Source organism: Dama dama, chromosome X (assembly GCF_033118175.1).
Source record: "Dama dama isolate Ldn47 chromosome X, ASM3311817v1, whole genome shotgun sequence".
Lineage (NCBI taxonomy): Eukaryota > Metazoa > Chordata > Mammalia > Artiodactyla > Cervidae > Dama > Dama dama.
Window position 1 is genome coordinate 109,260,363 of NC_083714.1, and position 24,512 is coordinate 109,284,874.

General features: G+C 42.9%; 2 non-coding genes and 1 pseudogene across 2 annotated transcripts; all 3 read right to left on the reverse strand.

Moving 5' to 3' along the window:
- Positions 1-3,316: 3,316 nt before the first annotated feature.
- On the reverse strand, positions 3,317-20,559 carry LOC133052802 (ubinuclein-1-like; annotated as a pseudogene).
- On the reverse strand, positions 4,253-4,325 carry TRNAG-CCC (transfer RNA glycine (anticodon CCC)). The gene has a single exon. It is a non-coding gene; the product is annotated as a tRNA-Gly (tRNA).
- TRNAE-UUC (transfer RNA glutamic acid (anticodon UUC)) lies at positions 14,516-14,587 on the reverse strand. Its single transcript has one exon. It is a non-coding gene; the product is annotated as a tRNA-Glu (tRNA).
- Positions 20,560-24,512: the final 3,953 nt, after the last annotated feature.

Here is a 24,512-nt window from a genome sequence, read left to right on the forward strand (position 1 = left end):
CACTGTTTCCACTGTTTCCCCATCTATTTCCCATGAAGTGGTGGGACTGGATGGCATGATCTTAGTTTTCTGAATGTTGAGTCTTAAGCCAACTTTTTCACTCTCCTCTTTCACTTTCATCAAGAGGCTTTTTAGTTCCTCTTCACTTTCTGCCATAAGGGTGGTGTTATCTGCATATCTGAAGTTATTGATATATCTCCCAGCAATCTTGATTCCAGCTTGTGCTTCATCCAGCCCAGCGTTTCTCATGATGTACTGTGCATATAAGTTAAATAAGTAGGGTGACAATATACAGCCTTGACGTACTCCTTTCCCTATTTGGAACCAGTCTGTTGTTCCATGTCCAGTTCTAACTGTTGTTTCCTGACCTGCATACAGATTTCTCAAGAGGCAGGCTCTAAGGTGGTCTGGTATTCCTATTTCTATAAGAATTTTCCACAGTTTGTGATGATCCATACAGTCAAAGTCTTTGGCATAGTCAATAAAGCAGAAATAGATGTCCCATCACTTCATTGCAAATAGATGGGGAAACAGTGGAAACAGTGACGACTTTATTTTCTTGGGCTCCAAAATCATTGCCAATGGTGACTGCAGCCATGAAATTAAAAGACTCTTGCTCCTTGGAAGAAAAGTTATGACCAACCTAGACAGCGTATTAAAAAGCAGAGACATTACTTTGATGACAAAGGTGCACTAGTCAAAGCTATGGTTTTTCCAAGAGTCACGTACAGATGTGAGCTGCTGCTGCTGCTAAGTCACATCAGTCATGTCCAACTCTGTGTGACCCCATAGACGGCAGCCCACCACGCTCTTGTCCCTGGGATTCTCCAGGCAAGAGTACTGGAGTGGGTTGCCATTGCTTTCTCCAACAGATGTGACAGGTGGCCATAAAGAAGGCTGAGAGACAAAGTATTGATCCTTTTGAACTGTGGTGCTAGATAAGACTCTTGAGAGTTCCTTGGACAGCAAGGAGATCAAATCAGTCAATCCGAGAGGAAATCAACTCTGAATATTCCTTGGAAGGATTGATGCTTAAGCTGAAGTTCCAATACTTTGGCTACCTGATGTGAAGAGCTGGCTAATTGGAAAATACCCTGATGCTGGGAAAGTTGAGGGCAGGAGAAGGGGACAACAGAGAATGAGATGGTTGGATGACATCACGAACTCCATGGGCTTGAATTTGAGCAAATTACAGGAGATAGAAAAGGGAAGCCTGGCGTGCTGCAGTCCATGGGGTTGCAAAGAGCTGGACTTGGCAACTGAACAAAATAACTTATTTGTGGAAGAAAATGAGTCAGTTGTTCTATAGAGGCTACCATATTAAGGATTTTGCATAAATTACATAACGATAAAATTCACCCAGATACAGTTTACACTTGACATATTTGAATTCAGTTAGCTAGAGCAGACTGTTCAAACTTATCTTGTGCTACACATTTCACAGGTACAAATAAACACTCTAAAGGCCTTTGTGAAACAGTCACGAGTTTAGTGAACAGCTTTGTGGCTTGGGAAGTCTGCAATAGTTATCTGTCCTTGATCAGTCCTTCAAGCTTAATGCATGTTACCCTTATGTTTACATATCCTCCAGTGCTTGGAGAACTCCAGGACTTCAAGGCTTATTTCTATCTGACAGATACTTCATAAAGTTCTGTTACTATAGCCCCACCCAAGAGGATTTCTAAGAATAAAACAAACTGGGGTATCTATCTGTGGCTTGAATGAACTCTTCATGCGTTTGTTCATGCTCAGTTGCTCAGTCGTGTCCAACTCTTTGGGACCCTATGGACTGCAGCCCTCCAGGCTCCTCTGTCCATGGGATTCTCCAGGCAAGAATACTGGAGTGGGTTGCCATGCCCTCCTCCAGAGGATCTTCCTGACCCAGGGATTGAACCCACGTCTTCATCTCCTGCATTTGCAGGTGGATTCTTTACCACTGAGTCACTTGACCTCTGCCCATAAAGAGATGAAGATTTGACCAACAAGGGCTTTGTAGCCCGGGGGTTCACTTGTATAAACTCTGGGGGGAAAATAACTGGCACTCTGGCCAGGTTTGGAATAAATTTTTCTGGAATACATGTAAATCCATGGCTGATTCATGTCAATGTATGACAAAACCCACTACAATATTGTGAAGTAATTAGCCTCCAACTAATAAAAATAAATGAAAAAAAAAAGATAATCTTTTAAGTCAAGATTGCACAAATTTACAGAATAACTAAAAAGCTCAACTCAGTAAAACTGGCTTGTCTCAAAAACAGACATGTCTTTTTAAAAAGGTCTTTGAGAAGTGCTCAGAGGACTGAAATGGAGGATGTGAGTTATGTAATTTTTCTTCACTCTAAAGGCACTGAAATTATGTCTTCCCATAAGGTGACATGCCATGAACAGTCCTATTCTGTCCAATGCATTTAATGGTAATGGTAAAAGCTGAACCCAACATAAGTGTCTTTAAAAGACCTATCACAATTGTCTTGCAATTGATGGATCTACCGGTCTCTAGAAGAGCTTCATTGTCAGGTTCAGAGGAGAAACTGGCCTCCTACAATTAGTATGTATTAAATAGCCCATAATATATTTTCAGAGACAAAACTACTTCTCTCAGTTGTGGCTTTAGGCCAGGTTTTTGTCCTGTTGAACACAGCATCTGAGGATGAGATGGATACCATGACCATCCCGTGAATCCTCTTGTGGCTAGAAGGAGCCCTTGGCCTATGGGACTACATAAGCTACTCTGACCAAATGCCAAGATGTTTAGCAGATTTAAAATGTAGTTGTACCAACTGATCTGCCATAGTGAGGGAACTCAGAACCACATATGCCACTCCAAACTCAGAATTCTCTCCATCCCAGGATCTGTCTTTCCATGAACTATCTAGCAACATGCATAACATATGAAGTTCAGAGCACCAGGAAACTTCCTTTTGAGGAGTACATGTTTCAGGGACAAGGTCAGTAGCTTTGTTCCTCCCTAGCTCCCATCACTAAAATCTCCATTTGGACCCCCAAGGCCAGCTTCCACGGGCTTTCCCTGGTGGCTCAGATGGTTAGGAATCTGCCTGCAATGCAGGAGACCTGGTTTGATCCTTGAGTCAGGAAGATCCCCTGGAGGAGGAAATAGCAACCCACTCCAGTAGTCTTGCCTGGAGAATTCCATGGACACAGGAGCCTGGTGGACTACAGTCCATGGGGTCATAAAGAGTTGGACATGACTGAGCAGCTAACACACTTGGCCATCTTCTACGGAACTGAGGATTGTTCACTGTGGACTTGGGACATGTCCATTGGCAGACTATGCCATGCAGGGAGGATGTATTCATGGGAACAAGTTGTTGGGAAGAAGGGGAGCTCTGGATTGTTGTTCTTCCATAGGACAGCTGCTAGAAGAAACTTTGTGTTGGCAGCTACAGCCAGCGAGGGGAGATGTGTAAGGTAGCCCTGAAGAGCTGGTGGACTGACATTTTGCCATGTGGCTCAGGGAAGCGTAGGATAAAGCTGGGTTCTTAGGCGAACTGCTGCTGGGGATGGAAGTGCCTCCTAAAGAGGTTGCTGTGGAAGAATGGATGCTGAAGGAGGAAGAAGATTTGGGGAGGCTGTTGACAAATGGAGCTAGGCGAGGTATGGCGTGAAGCTTCGCAGTGCGCGGGGACTGCATGCAAGATTGACTTGGGCCTGGGTTCTAGGGTGCTGCCATTTAGACCACTGTTCTAGAAACCTTTGCAGAGGGGAGCCTGGCAAGAGAGTGCTTTGTAGCTAGAACTCTTGGGGTTTTCCTCCTCAAATTGCTTCAGTACCATGGTCCATTCAGCTGGAGAATTGAGGGGGTGATTACAGAGTGCTAGAGAGTGGTGGTCTGGAAAACTGGGTTTTGGAAAATTTCTTTTTTACTTTTGTATGTACCTGTGAGTTTTACACAAAGCAATGGGGCTGCCCATTCTGTCTGATAAAATGAGAACCTTTCCACTGCTTTTTTAAAACCTTGTTCTGGTTCTTTATTTATTTATTTGGCTACCCCAGGGTCCTAGTTGTGGCATGTGGGATCTAGTTCCCTGACCAGGGATTGGACCCAGGGTCCCCACACTGGGAGCCTGGAGTCTCAGCCACTGGACCACCAGGGAAGCCCTGAATGAGAACTTTTTAGGAGGCTTAGTTTATGTTTCCTTCACCCTGACTTTGTTCTATTTATTTATTTGGCTGCACCGGGTCTTCATTGCAGCATGTCAGAACTTTAGTTGCAGTGTGTGAGATGCAGTTCCCTAACCAGGGTTTGAACCTGGGCCCACTGCATTGGGAGTACAGAGTCTTAGCCCCTGGACCACCAGGGAAACCCCACCTTTGCCTTAACTGTGTAGGAGCCTTTACTTTCTTCTCGGTCAGTATGGATGTCAGGGATCCGCGGTATGGTCCTTTCTCCTTACACAGAGACCTGGTGTGCACCCAGCCTTGGGGCCAGAGAGTTTGGACTTCAACATCCAAACCATTCATGCAGAAAAACATTCATGCAGTTCTCCCTAGACTGGCTCTCCTCTCATTCCAGATCATAATCCTCTGGTCCCATCTTTCCCACTTGAAAGAGTACCTTCCTGATGCCAGCATTCCACTGACCTTTCTTCTGGGCTCTGCTCCTCTTTTCTTCTTCGTTTCCAGGACAAATCTGTTCTCTCTGCTCCTTGTCTTTTTCCTCTTGCAGCATCTCTGCAGTCTTTGCTTGTGTGTGTACCTGGCATTCATCCTGGTACTGGGCCATCTGCTATGCCATTGCCCTGCCAATAGCTTCTTTAAATTTCTGTAGAGGCTCCTCCAGATGCGCCCCCACCAACAGGTTCCCAGAGATGAAGTCTTGGGGCAAGTGTGACCAGGCTGTCCTTTTGCTTCAGCGCAGGGATGAAGTCACGTGGCCACGTGCCTCAGAACAGATCTGCCTGCTCAGGTACCAGGTTTGTACCTCTGCGCCCAGTTGGATCCCATTGATATCTTGGGTGAAGCACTGCCTTTTGCACTGTCCCTCAGCTTCTGGCAGCGTGAACCGGCTCCTCAAGGCACTTCTCCAGGGACACTGGCAGGCTTTTGAAAAGAAAAGAAAACTGAATTCTCCATCCAATCCCACCCCTTGGGAATCTCTCTCATCATCCATATCACAGAAGGGGCTTCCTTCTGGAGACTCACTGAGCAGCTGCTTCAGGTCCAAATCAGACAGACCATAGCAGTGACCTACGGGAACAAACCACTGTCAGAGGCTGAGCAGAAGATTAACAGTGAGGGGTGCTACCCTGTTCCCACAGCCTTATGATCCTCATGCGTGTTTTTCCTGGGCCAATTTCTCATTTTGAAATGTTTTTACATTTCTTTATCACTTTGAGCCTCACGAACACATCTTCTTTTCCTTACCATCATGAAGAGCTGTGAAGCCCATTTGGGAAAAGCTGGGCTTTGTTCATTTCTTCTGCCACACCCAAGCAGAGCCCCCAGGAGCAAAGGACCAGCCCCAGGCGCATTACATGGGCCTCTTGACCTTAAGGGAGAGGGAAGCGGGGTCTCAGGAGGTGGGGCAGTGCTGACTGGTCAGAAGCCCAGGGAGGGGGAAAGGAGTCCTGCTCTCTTTGAATGAATGTTATGCCTTCACTGGTCTCCTGGCACATCCCTAACATAATTATTTTCAAGTATTTTTTTTTTATTCCATAGCATTGACTTCACCTATATTGAATTAATATCCAATTATTTTGTTAAATGTTTTTTTTCTGTAGCATGAGATTTCTTCTTGCACTCTAGGATTTTTTGTTTGCACATTCATTTGGAGTGCCTTTTCCTTTGTTTTATTTTCACTTACATCCTGACTTCGTTGAGTGGTTTAGCAATTGCCTCCACTCGGTATCCATTTTGCAGCAGGAAATTGAATACAAGTGGCACCCACGCCCTCCGTTTCCTAAGCTTGTAATTCCCTATACTATTGAAGGGACTTCCCAGATGGTGCTGGTGGAAAGAATCCACCTGCCAATGCAGAAGACATAAGAGATGAGAGTTTGATCCCTTTATTGGGAAGGTGGAAACAGCAACCCACTCCAGTATTCGTGCCTGAAGAATCCAATGGACAGAGGAGCTACAGTCTGTAGGATCACAAAGAGTTGGACATGACTGAGGCAACTTAGCATGCTCACATACTATTGAAGAACCCCTGTCTGTGGAAAATGAGAACACCACTTCCACACTGCACCTGTGGCATCTCTTGGATGGTGATTCTGCACCAGCTCAGCCTTCTCTCTTATTGGGTCCTCAGCCATGGTTTCTTTCTAGGCTGAGGCTCCTGCCTCTGTGTGCGTTGACTGCATTCAAATTTTTTGAGAACTTGATCCCAGTAAAGGTTTGGAGCAGGAGACTGGCCCTCTTTCTATCTCCAGCTGCTTCTTCTTCAGAAACCACTCTAGAATCTGTGCTTCCATTGGCTTAGGAGAGAGAAAACCTTTCTGAAGTAAAAGGGAAGAACAAAGCAGAAATGCAGAGACAAGCAAAAAAGATGAAGAGAGAGAAATTCATAAGTTTCCCATTTTCTCTGCCTTTCCTGAAGTTTGACTTTTCCTTTAATTCCAGGACACACCTCAGTATCCTTCTACCTCTCCTATATATATATATTTATATGTTACAAATATATATATATATGTGTATATATATATTTTCTGAAGCTAGCTCCAGTGGGTTTTTGATACTAGAAATTAAGAGGTTCAGTGAGGGACTTTGCTGGTAGTCCAGTGGCTAAGACTCCATGCTCCCAGTGCAGGGGGCCTGGGTTCCATCTAGATCAGAGAACTAGATCCCACATGCCGTAACTGAGTTTGTATTCCACAACTAAAAAATCTAAGGAAGATGGAAGATACCATGTGTGACAACTAAGACTCAGTGTAGCCAAATAAATAAATAAATATTTTTTAAAAAAAATTGGTGCGGTGAATACGTGTCTTTTGGGTATGCCTTGATCCAGTGTGTTTGTGATTCCTGTGCCAAGCAACACTTCACCCTTGCTCTGGGATTTCCTCCTTCCAGAACTCCCTCTTTGAAGTATCAATCTTGGCTCTCACTACTCAGGGGGAGAGTTTGTACATCTCTCTATACAAACTTTGTCAGGAAGATGGGATTTGGTCAGGAAAACAGAACCACTCTATGGACTGCAGGAAACCAAGAAGCTGAAGGCTTGCATGATGTGGGGAAGCTGAGGGAGTGAGGGTCTGTGGGCTGAGGCTGGAAGCTTGGAGAAACAGTCACTGAAGCCTCCAGTACAAAGCACTGATGATTCTCAGAAGTCCTCCAGGATATTAGCACAATTGCTACACTTCTCAAGCGAAAATGGCTGAACCAAATGATCTCTAGGGTCCTTTCCAGTTTTGAGGTATGCTGAGTCTTTAACAAGGTCCAGAGAGCATCCTGGGTAGAATCATCAATAGCAAGGAAAATGTGAAAGGCTGGGGAGCTTGACGACTCTTAGTTGAGTGACAAGAGCCCCTGGCATACTGGCCTGTGAATGAGAAGGCAAAGACCAGTGTTTCTACAGTTTTTCTCATAACTCTGGCTTTCCTGATCAAACCATCCCTCCATGCAATCATGAGCTGTCTTTCATTGGTCCAGCCTCCTGATATTTGTGCTGTGACCTGCCAATGAGGATGTGTTCTCCTGCCCCAGCTGACTGCTCAGTGCTGATTCGTGAATGGTGGCATTATTCCCTGCGAGCCTGGAGGGGACAGAAACATTTTTGCTCCCTGGGTCTCCTTGACCAATTGACTTAACCAAATGCACAAGGATCTGGGACAAAGACCCATACCTTCCTTTCCACTTAGAAAATTAGCCCATCTTTTTCATACCTCTTCTTCAGTCAGCCTGTTTTACTCACCTCACTGAATCTGTTAAATCTCCCTTGTACATCAAGACATTGTGAAAGGCTTACTTGCCTTCAGTCATGTGCTTTTCAAAATGTGTTAATTATGTATTACTCACTGAGCATGCTCTGAGCTGTTGCTGCTAATGTCATCTTATTGGACTGGGGAGAAGTTACTTGTAGCAGTTACGTAATCTTCAGACTTGCTGACAGGGAGTTTCACCACCATAATATACTTAATTGGGGGTCCTCAATTTTGATTTATTGTCCTGATGAAATCAAATCCTTCTGGTATTTTCATCCTTTAGTCAGATAGTAAAGGAAGTCAGCATTTTCTTTTATTTAGATGTTCAACTTCTCTTCCGCAGACAAATACCATTGAAATATTGAAGTAATAATGATGGTCTAAACAGAGAACTCAACGTTCTTATACTAAAGATTAATGGGTTTTAATATTTTATTTGTCAAAGTAAACCATAGAGCATTATTTCATCTTCTCAAATTTTAGTCTCAGAAAGGATGCAGTTTCAGTACTCATATACATGGTGAAATTTATTGATCAGAAATGCTATCATTTCTTCATAGTTGCCATAAAAGGTTTGATTATCAAATAGACTGACATAGAACACTTGACAGTTCTTTTTTTATTATACACTGTAAATAATCTTGCAACCAGTCTTATTTGTCAATTTAAAAAAATGAGTCAGTGAAACATACAGTTAAAACATGGTGTGATTCTATGGCATATAGTCATGACTCACAGTCCAGAACAGGTCCATGCATAAACCAACTTTGCTTTTGATTAAATGCCAATGCATGTTTATATAGCATCCTTTAAGTACCCAAGGAAACCCTGTATTTGAAGCTGAAATGGGTATACTACCACTTTGTCTTTTCAGCAGCATGGGTCAATTGCTTTTGGTCAAATACATTTTTGGTCCCAACTGTATAATCAAAGCAATAATGAAATGAGGCAGTTTTAAAATATGTCCATGAAGCATTTGGCACCCTTCCCAGGTGGGTTCTATGACCTCTCCACCCGAATCTGTACCGATGTTAGAGACTCATTTATAATCTGGAGAATCAGAAAAGTGATTCACATAACTTTTGAGGCAATGCAATGTCTACTTGGTTCTCTTGGGGCACTTGCTGTGGCGGAAGCCAGGTGCCATGTAAGCAGTCCAACCCCTCCTGCTGTTGAGGCCACTTGGAGGTGCTTCAGCTGACAACCCAGCCGAACTCCCAACCAACAACCAAACAGCCAGATGTATGAGTAAGTCATTTGGCACATCTAGCTCAGTTGAGCCTTTAGATGACTCCAGTTATTGAGACAGTCCAACTGAGCCCTTCTCCAATTCTGTGGTCAAATAGTTTTGAAGAGAATTCTGCATCTTAGGAGATTGAAAATGCACATTGTAACATTAAAGGCTCTGATAAGTCCTGCAATACATAAATCTAAGTAAATTTAGTTCAAAGTTATTTAGCCATGGAACCATTTTGTCTTGAGACATCTATTAGGATTTGATTGATAAAATTAACACTCTAATTAATACAGTTTTCAATTATAAAATTTTTCAGCTATGTGCTTAGTCATTCAGTTGTGTCCAACTCTTTGCAACCCCAAGGACTGTAACCCACCAGGCTTCTCTGTCCACAGGGATTCCCTAGGCAAGAATACTGGAGTGAGGTGCCATGCCCTCCTCCAGGGGATCTTCCCAACCCAGGGATCAAACCCAAATCTCTTGCATTGCAGGCGGATTCTTTACTGTCTGAGCCACCTATAGCTTGGGACTATAGCTTGGCTCAGAATTTAGCAATAGAGCCTGTTGCAGTTGCAATTGTTAATTAACTTCATCTTGATGAAGAAATCAAACTTCCATGGGGAGGGATGAATAACAGGGATGAGTTAAGGATCTGAAATATTCTATCAGAAAATAAGTCTACTGGTTCAACTGGAAATTACACACAAGGCAGGGAATACATCAGTAATCATCAAGAAGGAAGTTCCTTCTGGATAGGAAAACAATTGGGTTTTAAAATGTCCCTTTGTTCTGCTTCTTTTAGTGGTCAGAGGAGTGGCAGAAATTCCTGGCTGGGTCTTCAGTTCAGTTCAGTTCAGTTGCTCAGTCGTGTCTGACTCTTTGTGACCCCATGAATCGCAGCACGCCAGGCCTCCCTGTCCATCACCAACTCCCGGAGTTTACTCAAACTCATGCCCATCGAGTCGGTGATGCCATCCAGCCATCTCATCCTCTGTCAGCCCCTTCTCCTCCTGCCCCCAATCCCTCCCGGCATCAGGTTCTTTTCCAATGAGTCAACTCTTCGCATGAGGTGGCCAAAGTACTGGAGTTTCAGCTTCAGCATCAGTCCCTGGGTCTTAGAGCAAATCAGTTTATCCATCTGCTTACCTACATTCCTATCCATCCATTTTCATTCCTTTCACTTGAAGAGGTAATATTCATATAACATAAAATTCACAAAGAACAGAGTGATATACACTGACAACTCTCCCTCCCACTCTGTCTTTCAATTACAGTGTTTCCAGTTTCTTATCTCTCTTTCCCAGGATTAACTTAAGCATATAGAAGCAAATACATATATATGTCCTTAAAACATATAGTACATACTATACATATTGTGTTCTGCGCTTTGCTATTTTTCAAGTAAATATACATATTTACAGTAAACTAAAAAGCCTCTTGATGAAAGTGAAAGAGGAGAGTGAAAAAGTTGGCTTAAAACTTAACATTCAGAAAACGAAGATCATGGCATCCAGTCCCATCACTTCATGGGAAATAGATGGGGAAACAGTGGAAACAGTGGCTGACTTTATTTTTAGGGGCTCCAAAATCACTGCAGATGGTGATTTCAGCCATGAAATTAAAAGACACTTACTCCTAGGAAGGAAAGTTATGACCAACCTAGACAGCATATTAAAAAGCAGAGAAAAAAAAAAAAAAGCAGAGACATTACTTTGTCAACAAAGGTCCATCTAGTCAAGGCTACAGTTTTTCCAGTAGTCATGTATGGATGTGAGAGTTGGACTATAAAGAAAGCTGAGCGATGAAAAATTGATGCTTTTGAATTGTGGTGTTGGAGAAGACTCTTGAGAGTCCCTTGGACTGCAAGGAGACCCAGTCAGTCCATCCTAAAGGAGATCAGTCCTGGTGTTCATTGGAAGGACTGATGTTGATGCTGAAACTCCAATCTTTTGGCCACCTGATGCAAAGAGCTGACTCATTTGAAAAGACCCTGATATTGGGAAAGATTGAAGGCAGGAGGAGAAGGGGACGACAGAGGATGAGATGGTTGGATGGCATCAGCCACTCAATGGACATGAGTTTGGGTAAACTCCAGGAGTTGGCGATGGACAGGGAGGCCTGGCATGCTGCTGTTCATGGAGTCACAAAGAGTCGGACACGACTGAGCAACTGAACTGAGCTGAACTGAAAGTAATTCCATATCCATACACGGTGAGTTTCCTTATTCTTATTTTTCCCATCTCCACTTAATATTTCATTGTATGGATGTACCATAATATAATTAACCAGTCATTTATTGGTGTCTTTTCCTGTTATAAACAATGTTGCAATGAATAAATTTGGACATGCATCACTTTGCCTGTGTGCAAACGTATCTGAGGATAAGTGACTAGACATGGACTCACTGGGTCAAATGTTGGCAGGTGTTGTTGGCGCCTGGCCCTGATCTCTTTTATGGGACTGGTGTATCCATTCCTTAGCTGCTTCAGGTGTTGGCTTCTAAAAATCTCACCTGTGCTTCCTTTTTCTTTCTTAATGTTAACTGAATTTTATTTTTTTTGGCCACATGCAGGATGATCTTAGTCCCCTGACCAGGGGATCAAACTCACATTCCCTGCAGTGGAAGTGCAGAATGTCAACCTCTGGACCACTGGGGAAGTCCCTCACATGTGCTTTCTTTTCTGGGGAACTGCTGTTGACTGACAGTTGCTACCAGGCCCACAGATGTCCTGGAAGTTACAGGTCCTTCTGGGGCCAGCCCCTGGCCAATGACTTACAGATGTGTGATTATCACAAGCCAGTCTCCTTGTCTCTGGGCGGAATAGACTGTGGTACAATTTCACTCAAGAGCCTCTTGTGGGATGGGGCTGAGGCTAGGCAGATCTTAAGCCACATCTCACCCTATCCCCTTCCCCTGCCATCCTGCTTCCCTTACTCCTCTGCAGATTTCTTCTGAGAACATTCCCTTAATAACTCATCTGTACAAGAAGCCCTGTTCCTGCCTCTGTTTATAGGGAGCCTAGTCTAAGACAAATGCTATGTGCACATCTAATTTTTTTGTTGTTAAATCACATTTAAAAAAAATTAAGGTGAAATTCACATAACATAAAATTTGTCATTTCAAAATATACAATTCATTTAGTGTATTCACAACAACTTTATTTCACCATCATTTAGTGTATCCACAACATCTTTATTTCATTGGGTATAGTCCCAAATGATACTATACCCAGTAAGCCATCATATCCCTCAGCCCTTGACAACCAACCACTCTGTTTCTGTTTCTATGGATTTGACATTCTGAACATTTCATATAAATAAAATCATATAATCTGTGATCTCTTGGTGCACATGTAATTTTTTAAATAAATTTCATAGATATTGTTCAGTTGTCTCATAGAGGTTGGACCAATTTAGATTCATCCTAGCAATGTAAGAAAGTGTTAGGGAAAATTTTATCATCTTAATTGCTCATCAAGTATTAGTGAAAGAGTGAATATATGCTGTGTCTTGTTTTGGTGTTAGTGTATTTGGAGCAGTGTGTACATTCTAAGTCGCTTTGGCCGTGTCCGACTCTTTGTGATGCTATGGACTGTAGCCCACCAGTCTCCTCTATCTATGGAATTCTCCAGCCAAGAATACTGGAGTGGGTTGCCATGCCCTTCTCCAGGGGATCTTCCCCACCCATGGATTGAACCCATGACTCTTTTAAGTCTCCTGCACTGGCGGGTGTGTTCTTTACCACTAGCGCCATCTTGGGCTTCCCTGATGTCTTGGTGGATAAAGAATCTCCCTGCAGTGCAGGAGACACAGGAAAGGTGTGTTCAATCCCTGGGTCAGGAAGATCCCCTGGAGTAGGAAATGGCAACCCACTCTGGTATTCTTGCCTGAAAAATCCCTAGGACAGAAGACCCTGGAGGGATACAGTCCAAAGGGTTACAAAGAGTTGGAGGTGACTGAGCATGAGCACATCCTATTACCATATTTGGAGCTGCGTATCCCTAGTTTTAAAAATGTGTTTGTTTCCAGAGGAACTGGGACACCTGTCTGTGTAAAAGGTTGTTTCCATCTCGATGGCCATGTGACCACTGATCTCATGGCCCTTTCACTTGCTGTGGGTACCAGGGAGTGCTGAAAAGTAGATGATGGGGAGGGCCATGGCCACAGGGAAAGGATAGGAAGGGTTAGTATTTTCTAATATATAAGAAAATGAAAGGTCTCAATTTTTTAAATCAAAAAGCACAGAATACCTAGATGGGAGGGGAATATCTGGGATTCACAGGGAGATTCTGAGTCCAAATTTGACCAATGCTTTTAGAGATTATGTGGTCTAACCTACAGTGTGGTTTGCATAAGCCAGAGGAAGCCTGCTGTGGGCTTTCAGGTCAGCACACTTGAGATCCAATCCCAGCTCCACTGCCTTCTAACTCTATGCCCTTATCTTTCTGAGTCTTGGTTTCATTTTCAGTAAAACAACAGCAACAATAATAATACCTATCTTGCAAAGTTATTATGAAAATTCAGTGTGGTTGGTCCCAGGTAGGGGTTATATAAAGAGTATTGAAAAGGTAGTAGAAATTGTGGTTACTATTATCACTGAAGAGCTCTCCTCAATTATAATGCAAGGTTTCAGAACTACAAAATGTATTTAGTATATGAGAAGCCCCAGGAGAAGGACTCTTGGGTCTACACTTTTCAACAGCCCCACTTTTCACTACTTATTCACATCATCCTATTCCAACTGCTTTTATAAAAAATTTATTTATTATTTATTTTTTTGGCTGCACAGCAAGTGGGATCTTAGTTCCTCAACCAGAAATTGAACTTGCATCCCCTGCAGTGGAAGTGCAGAGTCTTAATTACTGGACTGCCAGGGAAGCCCCCCAATTCTTTTTCACTAATGAAGGTTGATACTCCCCTCTCACTGTCTTCATCTCCCATTTCATTCAGGGACTGGCATAAACAGCCAATAAAAGAAAGCCAGAGTGCATGGGTGGCAGGGTTTTCTATGCTGGTAAATGTTTGGGAACCCAATGACCTGTACTCAAGAGGAAAGGATGACCACCTATATAGCAAGCGGTTTCAATGGTGGAGAGTTTTCCCATTTCCACTGAGGACAACATAAAAGGAAATGGAGATGCTGGAACAGAGGGGGTTAAGACGGACTTAAGCTAGCTCTTCAAAGACCCTCAATGCTAGAAGTTTCCATTCTGTGAACACGTTGCCTCTGAGTTTATTTGAATGTACTCCAGCTTTATGCTTCAGTGTTGGCTTTGTATTATCTAAGCCACCCAAAGGAATTCCCACACAGGATACAAAATGCACACATTATAGAACAAAGCCAAGGATTTTTTTTTTTTTTCGCTGCACCTTGCAGTTTGCAGGATCTTAGTTCCCTGACCAAGGATTGAACTTGGGTCACAGCAGGGAAAGCACTGAGTCCTAACCACTGAACCATCAGGGAATTTCCAAGGATTACTTTTTTAAAACCCTCATTATGTTTAAAATAAATTTGGGGGTACATTTCAAATGCTCCTCTTTCATTATATTCCCCACTATTGTCCTGCTCATAAATGTTGATGTTGTATAATGAATAGGGTTGTGAACCACTTTATTTTGGCTTGTTTTGGTGGAATAAGGGGTGCTTTTTGAGAAAAGAACATTGGAATATTTGTTTAAGAAAAGTTTATGCTGAAAGAATTTTCTTTGCTTTGGAAAAATAAGAAAGCCAGATCTGTTTTGAGCCTTTTATGTTAGGTAATAGTTTGAGAGTATGTCTTCACATCTTGTAAAATAATCATTGCATAAATTATTTATCCTCTTTTCCAGAATAAAGTACTTCTGGGTACCCACACTTGAGAGAACTTACAGATGCCAATTAGGGTGGAGTGTGCTTTTAGCTTTTTTTTTCCCCTTTCTTCTGCAGTAGGGAAGGCAGATTGGGTAAAGGGCATGTGCTCCAGGATCTAGGCTGTCATGTTGCACAACTCCAAAAGACACTAGTAATTACATGGTATCCTACATGAATAGCTCCCCCTGGAACTCAACATGTAATGTAATGATGAGCCCTGGAATTGTGCACCGCTTAGTAAAGTCCACATTTTGCTTCCCAATGCCACTTTTGGAGTCTTGCCTCATCTCGTGTCTCTGGGAAGCATTGTCTACAGTCGAAGCTACAACAACTTGAGGTCAATGTTGTCAGAGCAGAAGCTGGCAATCAAATCCAGCTTTAGATACTATCCTTCCTCTGAGCACCACTGGTGTGTGGACATGATTAAGGTTCAGTCCCTCATGGTCCTCACAGTACAGGGGGTGACCCTTCAAAGGCAGGAGATTTTGGTCCTCTGGTCTATGGATATGGTGACCACATTTTTCCAAACAAAAGTCAGGACAAATGGTCTGGCAAAGGATTATTTATGGTCTGTGAATATATTTTAAAGGAGTCTTATACACAGAAATACAGAACAGACTTTTGAACTTTGTGGGAGAATGTGAGGGTGGGATATTTCAAAAGAACAGCATGTATACTATCTATGGTGAAACAGATCACCAGCCCAGGTGGGATGCACGAGACAAGTGCTCCGGCCTGGTGCACTGGGAAGACCCAGAGGAATCGGGTGGAGAGGGAGGTGGGAGGGGGGATTGGGATTGGGAATACATGTAAATCCATGGCTGATTCATATCAATGTATGACAAAACCCACTGGAAAAAAAAATAATAATAATAAAAAAATAAAAAAAAAAAAGGAGTCTTATAAATAGCTTTTAGTGATTTATGTGACAAATCATTGTGTAGAAAAGAATGAAACTCTGAGATGAATGTCGTCTCAGGAATTTTAATGTACACTTGCTACCTGTAATATGAACAGCTACCATTTATTGAAGGGTTATTATTAAAGCTTCAAACTAAGTGCTTTACAGAAGTTATCTGATTTTTCTCCTCAGGAGAACTCTAGTCAGTGGGCACTATCAATCCATTTTATAGAAGGGATAACTGAAATCCTGAGATGCGAAGTAGCTTACCATGGTTATGTAGGTAGGAAGTGGTGGAGCTAACATTCTTACTCAGCCTGGCAGGACCCATTCTCTTCAGTGATACAACACAACACACCACTGCTGCTGCTGCTGAGTCGCTTCAGTCGTATCCGACTCTGTGCGACCCCATAGACAGCAGCCCACCGGGCTCCCCCGTCCCTTGGAGTCTCCAGGCAAGAACACTGGAGTGGGTTGCCAGTTCCTTCCCCAATGTATGAAAGTGAAAAGTGAAAGTGAAGTCGCTCAGTCATGTCTGACTCTTAGCGACCCCATGGACTGCAGCCTACCAGGCTCCTCTGTCCATGGGATTTTCCAGGCAAGAGTACTGGAGTGGGGTGCCATTGCCTTCTCCAACACAACATTAGCTCTCCTATTTAGCTCTTCTATTTAATGAGGGCTTTTTACTCTTTATATGATGGCTTTATATGAGGGCTTTTTACTCTTTTTACTCTTCTATTTGGGTCTGGAATGTCGCAGAGGACTGTAGTTCCATCAGGCCATGAGATTTATAACTCTCCCTTGTTGGTGGAGAATAAGCTATTCCTTATCTCCTGAATTTAGTTCAGGACAGCAAACATTTATTAAGTATCTACTTGATAAAACCCATAGGATTAGTAGTTCCAGAATATAAAGGTTAATAATACCAATACCACACTCTTCCTATGCTCAAGATGACTGGATTAGCGGGAAAAGGCAAGCACACAAACAACTTTAATATGAGGCCAACCATAATAAGTGAAATATTTGAGAAACTAATTGCTGTGAGAGTTTCAGGAAGATAGAAATTAAATTGGACTAGGGAAGATTCCTATAGGAATTGGCATTTAAGTAAGGCATTGAAAGAGTGTAAGGCTATCATGGTTACTATGGTTGTGTCACAATTTACCCCCAAACTTAGTGGCATTAAACAATCATTTTACTCTGTTAAAAAATCTTACGTTCAGGAATTCAGGAAGGTGTCAGCTGAGCAGTTCTTGCTTGGTGTCTCTTAAGTGGTTACAATCATATGTGACTGGGGCTGCAGTCATCTAAAGCCTGGAGTGGCTGGATATTCAAGGTGGTGCACTTACTGGGCTGGCATTAATGCCATCTGTCAGTGAGAATGCAGCTGGGACCTCCACTGGGCTGCCACTGGAGTGCCTACACAGGGCCTCTGTAGCATGGTAGTCTCAGGCAGATGTTGTGTGGACTAACCTTGGAAGTCACCTTCTATTGGTAATGAGCAAGTCACTATGGTCAGCTCAGATTTAAGGGAAGGGGTCATGGGCTCCATCTTTTGATGGGAAAAGGATCAAGGTCAAGTTGTCAAAGAGAATGTGTAAACTGCCATAAGGGTGTGGTGAGTGGAGGTGTGGGCAAGGGGGCCTTCTAGTCAGAGAGAACAGCAGAAGTAGGAAAGAGATATGTTTAAGGAATGGCAAGCTGTCTTGTGTAGCTGGGGTGCGCAGGATAATGAATTGGGAGAGATAAATTTGAAAAACTATTTTGGGTCCTGTCCACAGAGTATTTTATAAGTCAGAATGCCAAATCAGGATTTATTGAGAGGTAAACAAATAGTTGGACATGACTGAGCAACTCAGCTGAACTGAACTGAACCTAGTGATGACATTTGGAGCATGGCTTTGGAGTCAGGTAGAACTCTTTCTAGATCAACCCTTTACTAGCTGTGTGACCTTGGGTGAATTCCTTACCCTTCCAGAGACTCAGTGTTCTTAGCTGTGAAAGAAGAAAATTCTAATGTTGTTGCAGTTTTGCTTTATAAGATAGGAAGATGAATGTTAATCACTTAGTATATAATCAAGGGTGACAATTATTATTGCACTGATAATAATAAGTTAGCCTATGAGATTGTTGGGCTTCCCAGATGGCACTAGTGGTAAAGAACCCACCTGCCAATACAGGAGATATAAGAGACACGGGTTTAATCCCTGGGTTGGGAAGATCCCCTAGAGAAGGGCTTGGCAACCCTCTCCAGTATTCTTGTCTGAAGAATCCCATGGACAGAGGAGCCTGGCAGTCTACAGTCCATAGGGTCACAAAGTGTCAGACATGACTAAAGCAACTTAGCATGCACATGAGATTGTTTGAGGATAAAGTAATATGATTAAATTTGTCATTCAGAAAGATTCCATCAGGTAGCTCATAAGCCTGAAGTCAGGAAGACCAGTTGGGAAGACAAGATACTAAGCTGGTTAAGAAGCCATGAGAGGCTAAACCAGGGTGGTGATTGGGGAGGGCTTAGAATGACAGGATGTTGTGGAGATAGAGGTTTTATTTGCTGGCTCATGGACTACAGGGTGAAAGAAAGGGAGAATCTGACTTGGGTCAGAGGTCAGAGTGCAGGTCCTGCTAGTGGTGAGGCTGGAAAGATATCCTTGGTGACAACCTGGCTGTGCTGTCTCCTTAGCTCAGGGGTCTTTTGAATTGAGAGTAAGTGAAGCCAAACCCTGGCTTGCCAGGTGGTGCTAGTGGTAAAGAACCCACCTGCCAATGCAGGAGACACAAGAAATGTGGGGTTTGATTCCTGGGTTAGGAAGATCCCCTGGAGAAGGACGTGGCAACCTATTCTACTCCAGTATTCTTGCCTGGAGATTCCCATGGACAGAGGAGCCTGGTGGGCTACAGTCCTTGGGGTTGCAAAGAGTCGAACATGACTGAAGCAACTTGGCATGCACACACACGAAGACAAACCCAGCCTCTGTATCCCAACACTGAGATTTAAATCTTGAGACAAGAGTTTTGGGTGAAGCAGAAAAGTGCTATTGCTTTGCCAGGCAAAAGGGGCCACAACAGGCTAATGCCCTCAAAACTGTGTGTCCTGCAACCCAGAAGAATGGGATGGGGAGGGAGGTGGGAGGGGGGTTCAGGATGGGGGTCACATGTGCACCCGTGGATGAATCATGTCGATGTACGGCAAAAACCACCACAGTATTGTAAAGTAATTATCCTCAAATTAAGATAAATAAATTATTTTTAAAAATCAAAATAATTACATATACAAACAAACAAACAAACAAACACTGTGTGTCCTGACCTGGGGGAGGTAGTGAGGAGTTTTACAGTAATAGTTCAAAGGGAGCATGACCAGCTCGTGGACATTCTTCTGATTGGTTGGTGGTGAGCTAAGAGGGAGTCAGCATCATCAGCCTTCTGGTTCTAACTGGTGTGGGGTCTGTGTGATCCTGGGGCAGCATAGAGTTGACTTCTCCCACCTGGTGGGGGTTTCAATATCTGCAAAACAGCTCAAAGATATTGTTATGCATATCCCTTGAGGGAGAAGACTCTTGAGAGACCCTTGGACTGCAAGGAGATCAAACCAGTCAATCCTACAGAAATTAGTCCTGAATATTCATTGAAAGGACTGATGCTGAAGCTGAAGCTCCAGTACTTTGGCCACCTGATGCAAAGAACTGACTCAATGGAAAAGACCCTGATGCGAATGATTGAAGGCGGGAAGAGAAGGGGACGACAGAGGATGAGTTGGTTGGACGGCATCACCAACTCGATGGAAATGAGTTTGAGTAAGGTCTGAGAGTTGGTGATGGACAGCGAAGCCTGGTGTGTTGCAGTCCATGGGGTCACAGAGTCAGACATGGCTGAGTGACTGAACTGGACTGAGGGGAACCAGGATCCTGCCCAAGGCTGCACTATTGTTTCTTGACTGCTCCTCCCTTGTTTCCCATCCAACTCCCATCTCTCCCTAATTAGTATGTTTGAACAACTCAGGGAAGGTCCAGGAGGCTGAAGGAAGCCTATTTCCTGTAATCAAGAAAAGCAGGAAGTCTTTTGTGCCCAGGAACCCCACAGAGTCCTGCTCGGTAGCATTTCCTGCTTTCTAGGGATTGCCCTTGCTCTCCACATAAAAGATGTACTTTCAGCAAGGGTTCTAGAAGCAGAACCTGAGACAGAGAATCTTGGGCAAGTGGTTTACTGCGGGAGAGTTGTCAGGAGAAGAAAGAGTGCAAGAGAAGGATGGAGCAGAGGAGAACGTTAAGAAAGGAGATAGTCTCACCTGCCCACCAGCTTCAGCTGGACCCCACAGGAAGCTCTGCAGCTTGACTGCCCCACACAGTTCGCTGTGCCTTGAGGCAAGGGATCTGCCTTTTGTACTTCTCCTGCAGCAGTGAGTCATGAGTCTGGGCTGCCTGGGGGTGATGGGGTAAGGTGTAATCTTCTTTCCAGATGATTCCATTAGGCCAAGAGCAATTCTCTGGAGAAGGGGGCAGTTGTGAGTTCTCAGCCACCACTGTTCCCTGCAGCTGGGGAAGTGGTGTACTGGCCCAGAAAAGAGGATGTGGGCGAGGCACCACTGGTGTCCATTATAAGGGTCAGTGTTGTGATCGGTCTGCTTAACATCTTTCCCCAGCCAGGGAACCGGTGCAACTGAACTTCTGCTCTGCATGCGTAAATGCCTTTAGGCTATGAGCTCTGGTAATTACTAACAGGCTAGTGTTTGAAAGTGAAAGTGTTAGTTGCTCAGTCATGTCCCACTCTTTGCGATCCCATGGACTGTAGCCTACCAGGCTCCTCTGTCCATGGAGATTCTCCAGGCAAGAATACTGGAGTGGATAGCCATTCCCTTCTCCAGGGGATCTTCCCGACCCAGGGATCGAACCTGGGTCTCCTGCACTGCAGGCAGATTCTTTACTGTCTGAGCCTCCGGGGAAGCCCCTAGTGTTTGGGAGATCTTGTTTTCTTGTTAGGGCATCCCAGATGGCTCTAGTGGTGAAGAAACTGTCTGCCAATGCAGGAGACATAAGAAATGTGGGTTTGATCCCTGGGTAGGGGAGACCCCCTGGAGGAAGGCATGGCAACCCACTCCAGTATTCCTGCCTGGGAAACCCCACGGACAGAGAAGCCTGGTGGACTACAGTCCATGGGGTTGCAAAGAGTCAGACACGACCGAAGCAGCTTAGCACACAAGCATATTTTCTTGTTAAAGGATCCTAGGATATGGCATTGTGCACATGTGGACTGCTGAAATGGAGGCCAGAAGGAAGTCCATAGAGCCTTTGACCTACAGAGAGACAGAAAAAGAGAAGGAGAGATGAATAGGAAAAGCAAGAAAGACCCATAGGACAGGTAGCACACAGAGATGTGCCTCACACCATATTTACTGAAGACCCCACCTCATAATTTATGTACTTCTCAAAGGACCCAGTTGGTGCTATTTATTTCATCTCTGGCTCTGTGATCTTCTGTTCCCTGCACACTGGATTTGATTGAGATTAGACAAATTACTGTTTCTTTGAAAAAGGAAACTTCTGAAGCAATCACTGAATGTCACACATGATAAATTTAATTTCTCACATAGGTACTGTTTACCTCTTTAAAGTCAGTATAAATGATTAAATGGGAATAACTTATATAACTCAAAGCAAACACATACACACATACCAAAACTTTAGATGAATGGCTTGGCTGCCCGCCACCAGAAATCTATTTCCCTTTTATTATTTGAAGCAAACACAAAATTAAATCAACACCATCAAGGGTTTGCCCACTTGGAAAGGATATTGCATTCCAGAGCGGTCCAAAGGTTACACTACTCATCACAATTGTATATTGTTTTCTCTAAAGTCCACGGAAAGATAATGGTTATTTTCTTCCTTCATACCAGCTTTCCAGCACTCCTTTTTCTTCTGAAAGGGAGAAGCACATCTTTTGTGCATTTTGCAAACTATCCCTCTTTGGGTAATCCTCCTACTGCTAAGCCTATCTATTTGCTGCTGTGGTTCTACCATGTTTTGTCATTGCAGCCTGAATGGACTAAGGCATCCTCCATTTCAGAAATAGAGAAGACACTCATGAAAATCATTCAGACTATCGCCATTCCTATACTGGACAGATAACTACATTAAGAATGAGCTACTGGAGGTCAGAGGTTATGTGTTGACCAGATGACCACAAATAAATGATTTCTAAATATGTGTTGGGTGCCATCCCATTGAGTGAGCTAATTAAGTCCTAAAATTAAATGCTAGTGGAGTTTCTCACTTCTATCAAGATTAATACTCAAGATGCTCCCATGTATATATGTTCTGTATATATTTAAAACTTACAAAGTCACCCTCTGTTATCTGAAGTGTAATGAAAAAAATGAAGATACAGGAAATCCTGCCTTGTAGTGATAGATTTTTAACCCATGTTTGAGCTTCAGTTTCTGTATTTCTAAAGTGATAATTGTTAGACTTGTCACACAGAATCTCTGGGAGCATTTAAGGAGGTATAAATGAAAAGAAATTTTGTAAACTTCTGAGTGATGTTCAAATATTAAAAACTAGGAGACTTTAAAGAATTATACGTTTAAGGTATCTTTTATACCATCATCTAGGAAATATATACTTGTAACAAAAATACAGCAAAGTAAACAAAAATGAAGGGGGAAACAATGATAGATTTTAAGTGTTTCTTAGATTAAAAGTGATACTCTTTGAGTGGGATGATATAGTGGATTGAATGGTGGCACCTCAAAAGATAAGTCTGAGTCCTAGCCCCTGATTCCTTGAATGTGATCTTATTTGGGAAAAGGGTCTTTGCATATATAGTTAAGTAAAAGATTTTAAGATGACATTGTTCTAGATTAACTGGGTGAGTTCTTTTTTTTTCTTTTTTGCATTTATTTTTATTCGTTGGAGGCTAATTACTTTACAATGTTGTAGTGGTTTTTGCCATACATTGACATGAATCAGCCATGGATTTACATGTGTTCCCCATTCCGATCCCCCCTCCCTCCTCTCTCCCCATCCCATCCCTCTGGGTCTTCCCAGTGCACCAACCCTGAGCACTTGTCTCATGCATCCAACCTGGGCTGGTGATCTGTTTCACCCTTGATAGATTAACTGGGTGAGTTCTAAATTCAAAGACAAGCACCTTTATTAGAAGAGGAGAAATAGTGGGGAAATGTAAGGGAAGGCCACGTGAATATGGAGGCAGAGATTGGAGTGATGTGTCTATAAGCCAAGGAATGCTAGTAGCCACCAGAAGCTGGAAGAGGCAAGAAAGGAGTTTTTCCTAGAACCTTTAGGTGGAGGATGACCCTACTAACACTTTGATTTCAGACTTCTGGCCTCTGAAACTGTGAGATAATACCTTTTTATTGCTATAAGCCACTCAGTTCATGGTAATTCATTCTGGCACCCTAGGAAACTAATAGAGATGCTCACCATAAAGAAAGCCCTATGAATTTCATCATGTCAGAGAGTGAGCAGAGCATTGAAAGACAAAGGAAGTATGTGCTGGCAATCTGCAGTGCATGGTTGTTTTTTTTTTTTTTTAATGAAAAAGCTTATTTTCTGTCTCTTTTAAAGGAGAATAGTCACTTTAAATGAATCAAAAGAAAACAGCAATAAAAACTATAATAAAGCCAAGTTAGGAGTAGGTTGAGAAGCAAAGTAATCACAGCAAATAATAAGATTAAGTCAGTTGAGTGGCCTTATAGAATTAAGTAGGTGAGCATTTCCTCTTTAAAGTGGAACATGGGAATAAAAGAAGAAAGGGATTAGGAATGCAAACAGTTAAGGAATAGAGGACAAAAACCCAATAATTCAGAATTTATACCACCTTTGGCTCAGACTTTGTTCTTTTTCTTTCAACTTAACATTTACGTGCTCAGTCGCTTCAGTATTGTCTGACTATTTGTGACCCTATGTACTGTAGCCCGCCAGCCTCCTCTGTCCATGGGATTTCCCAGGCAAGAATACTGGAGTGGGTTGCCATGCCCTCCTCCAGGGGATCTTCCCAACCCAAGGATCGAAGCCATGTCTCCTGTGTCTCCTGCATTGCAGGCGGACTCTTTACCCACTGAGTCATCATGGAATTTAAACATTTTAATAAAGAAATTGATTCTTATCAGGTAAAGTTGAAAAAAATTCACTGATTTGAGTGAGTCTAGGCAAAGGAAATCCTCAGCTATTTGAGCAGTCTTATTGTAGTACCTGGCACCTACAGCTTAACCAGTAGAAACCCAAACTTATAATATGGATTTTTCCCTGTTCTGGGACTAATCTCTTGGCCAGAGGATATTTAAAAGAAGTCCTGCCCAAAGGCAAAAGTCACCTTAAAGTCTGCCTGATTTCTATTTTATTAATCCTCAGTCTTCAATGTCTTCTTTTGTATTCATTTGGTACATTATTATGGTTGTTTTGTTCTTCAAAAGAATAATAAGCACTGATTATCTCTTAGGCACTTATGTTTTCATAGATACCATTTGATCTTCATGATAATCTTGGGATCTTGATAATCTTGATTTTCAAGAAAATTCCTATTGTATACTCTTAGAAACCAAGAAACTGTGACATTGGAGGTACAGTGTTTTGAGTGAAAGTCAAATGGACTTGGATTAGATTTCTGGCT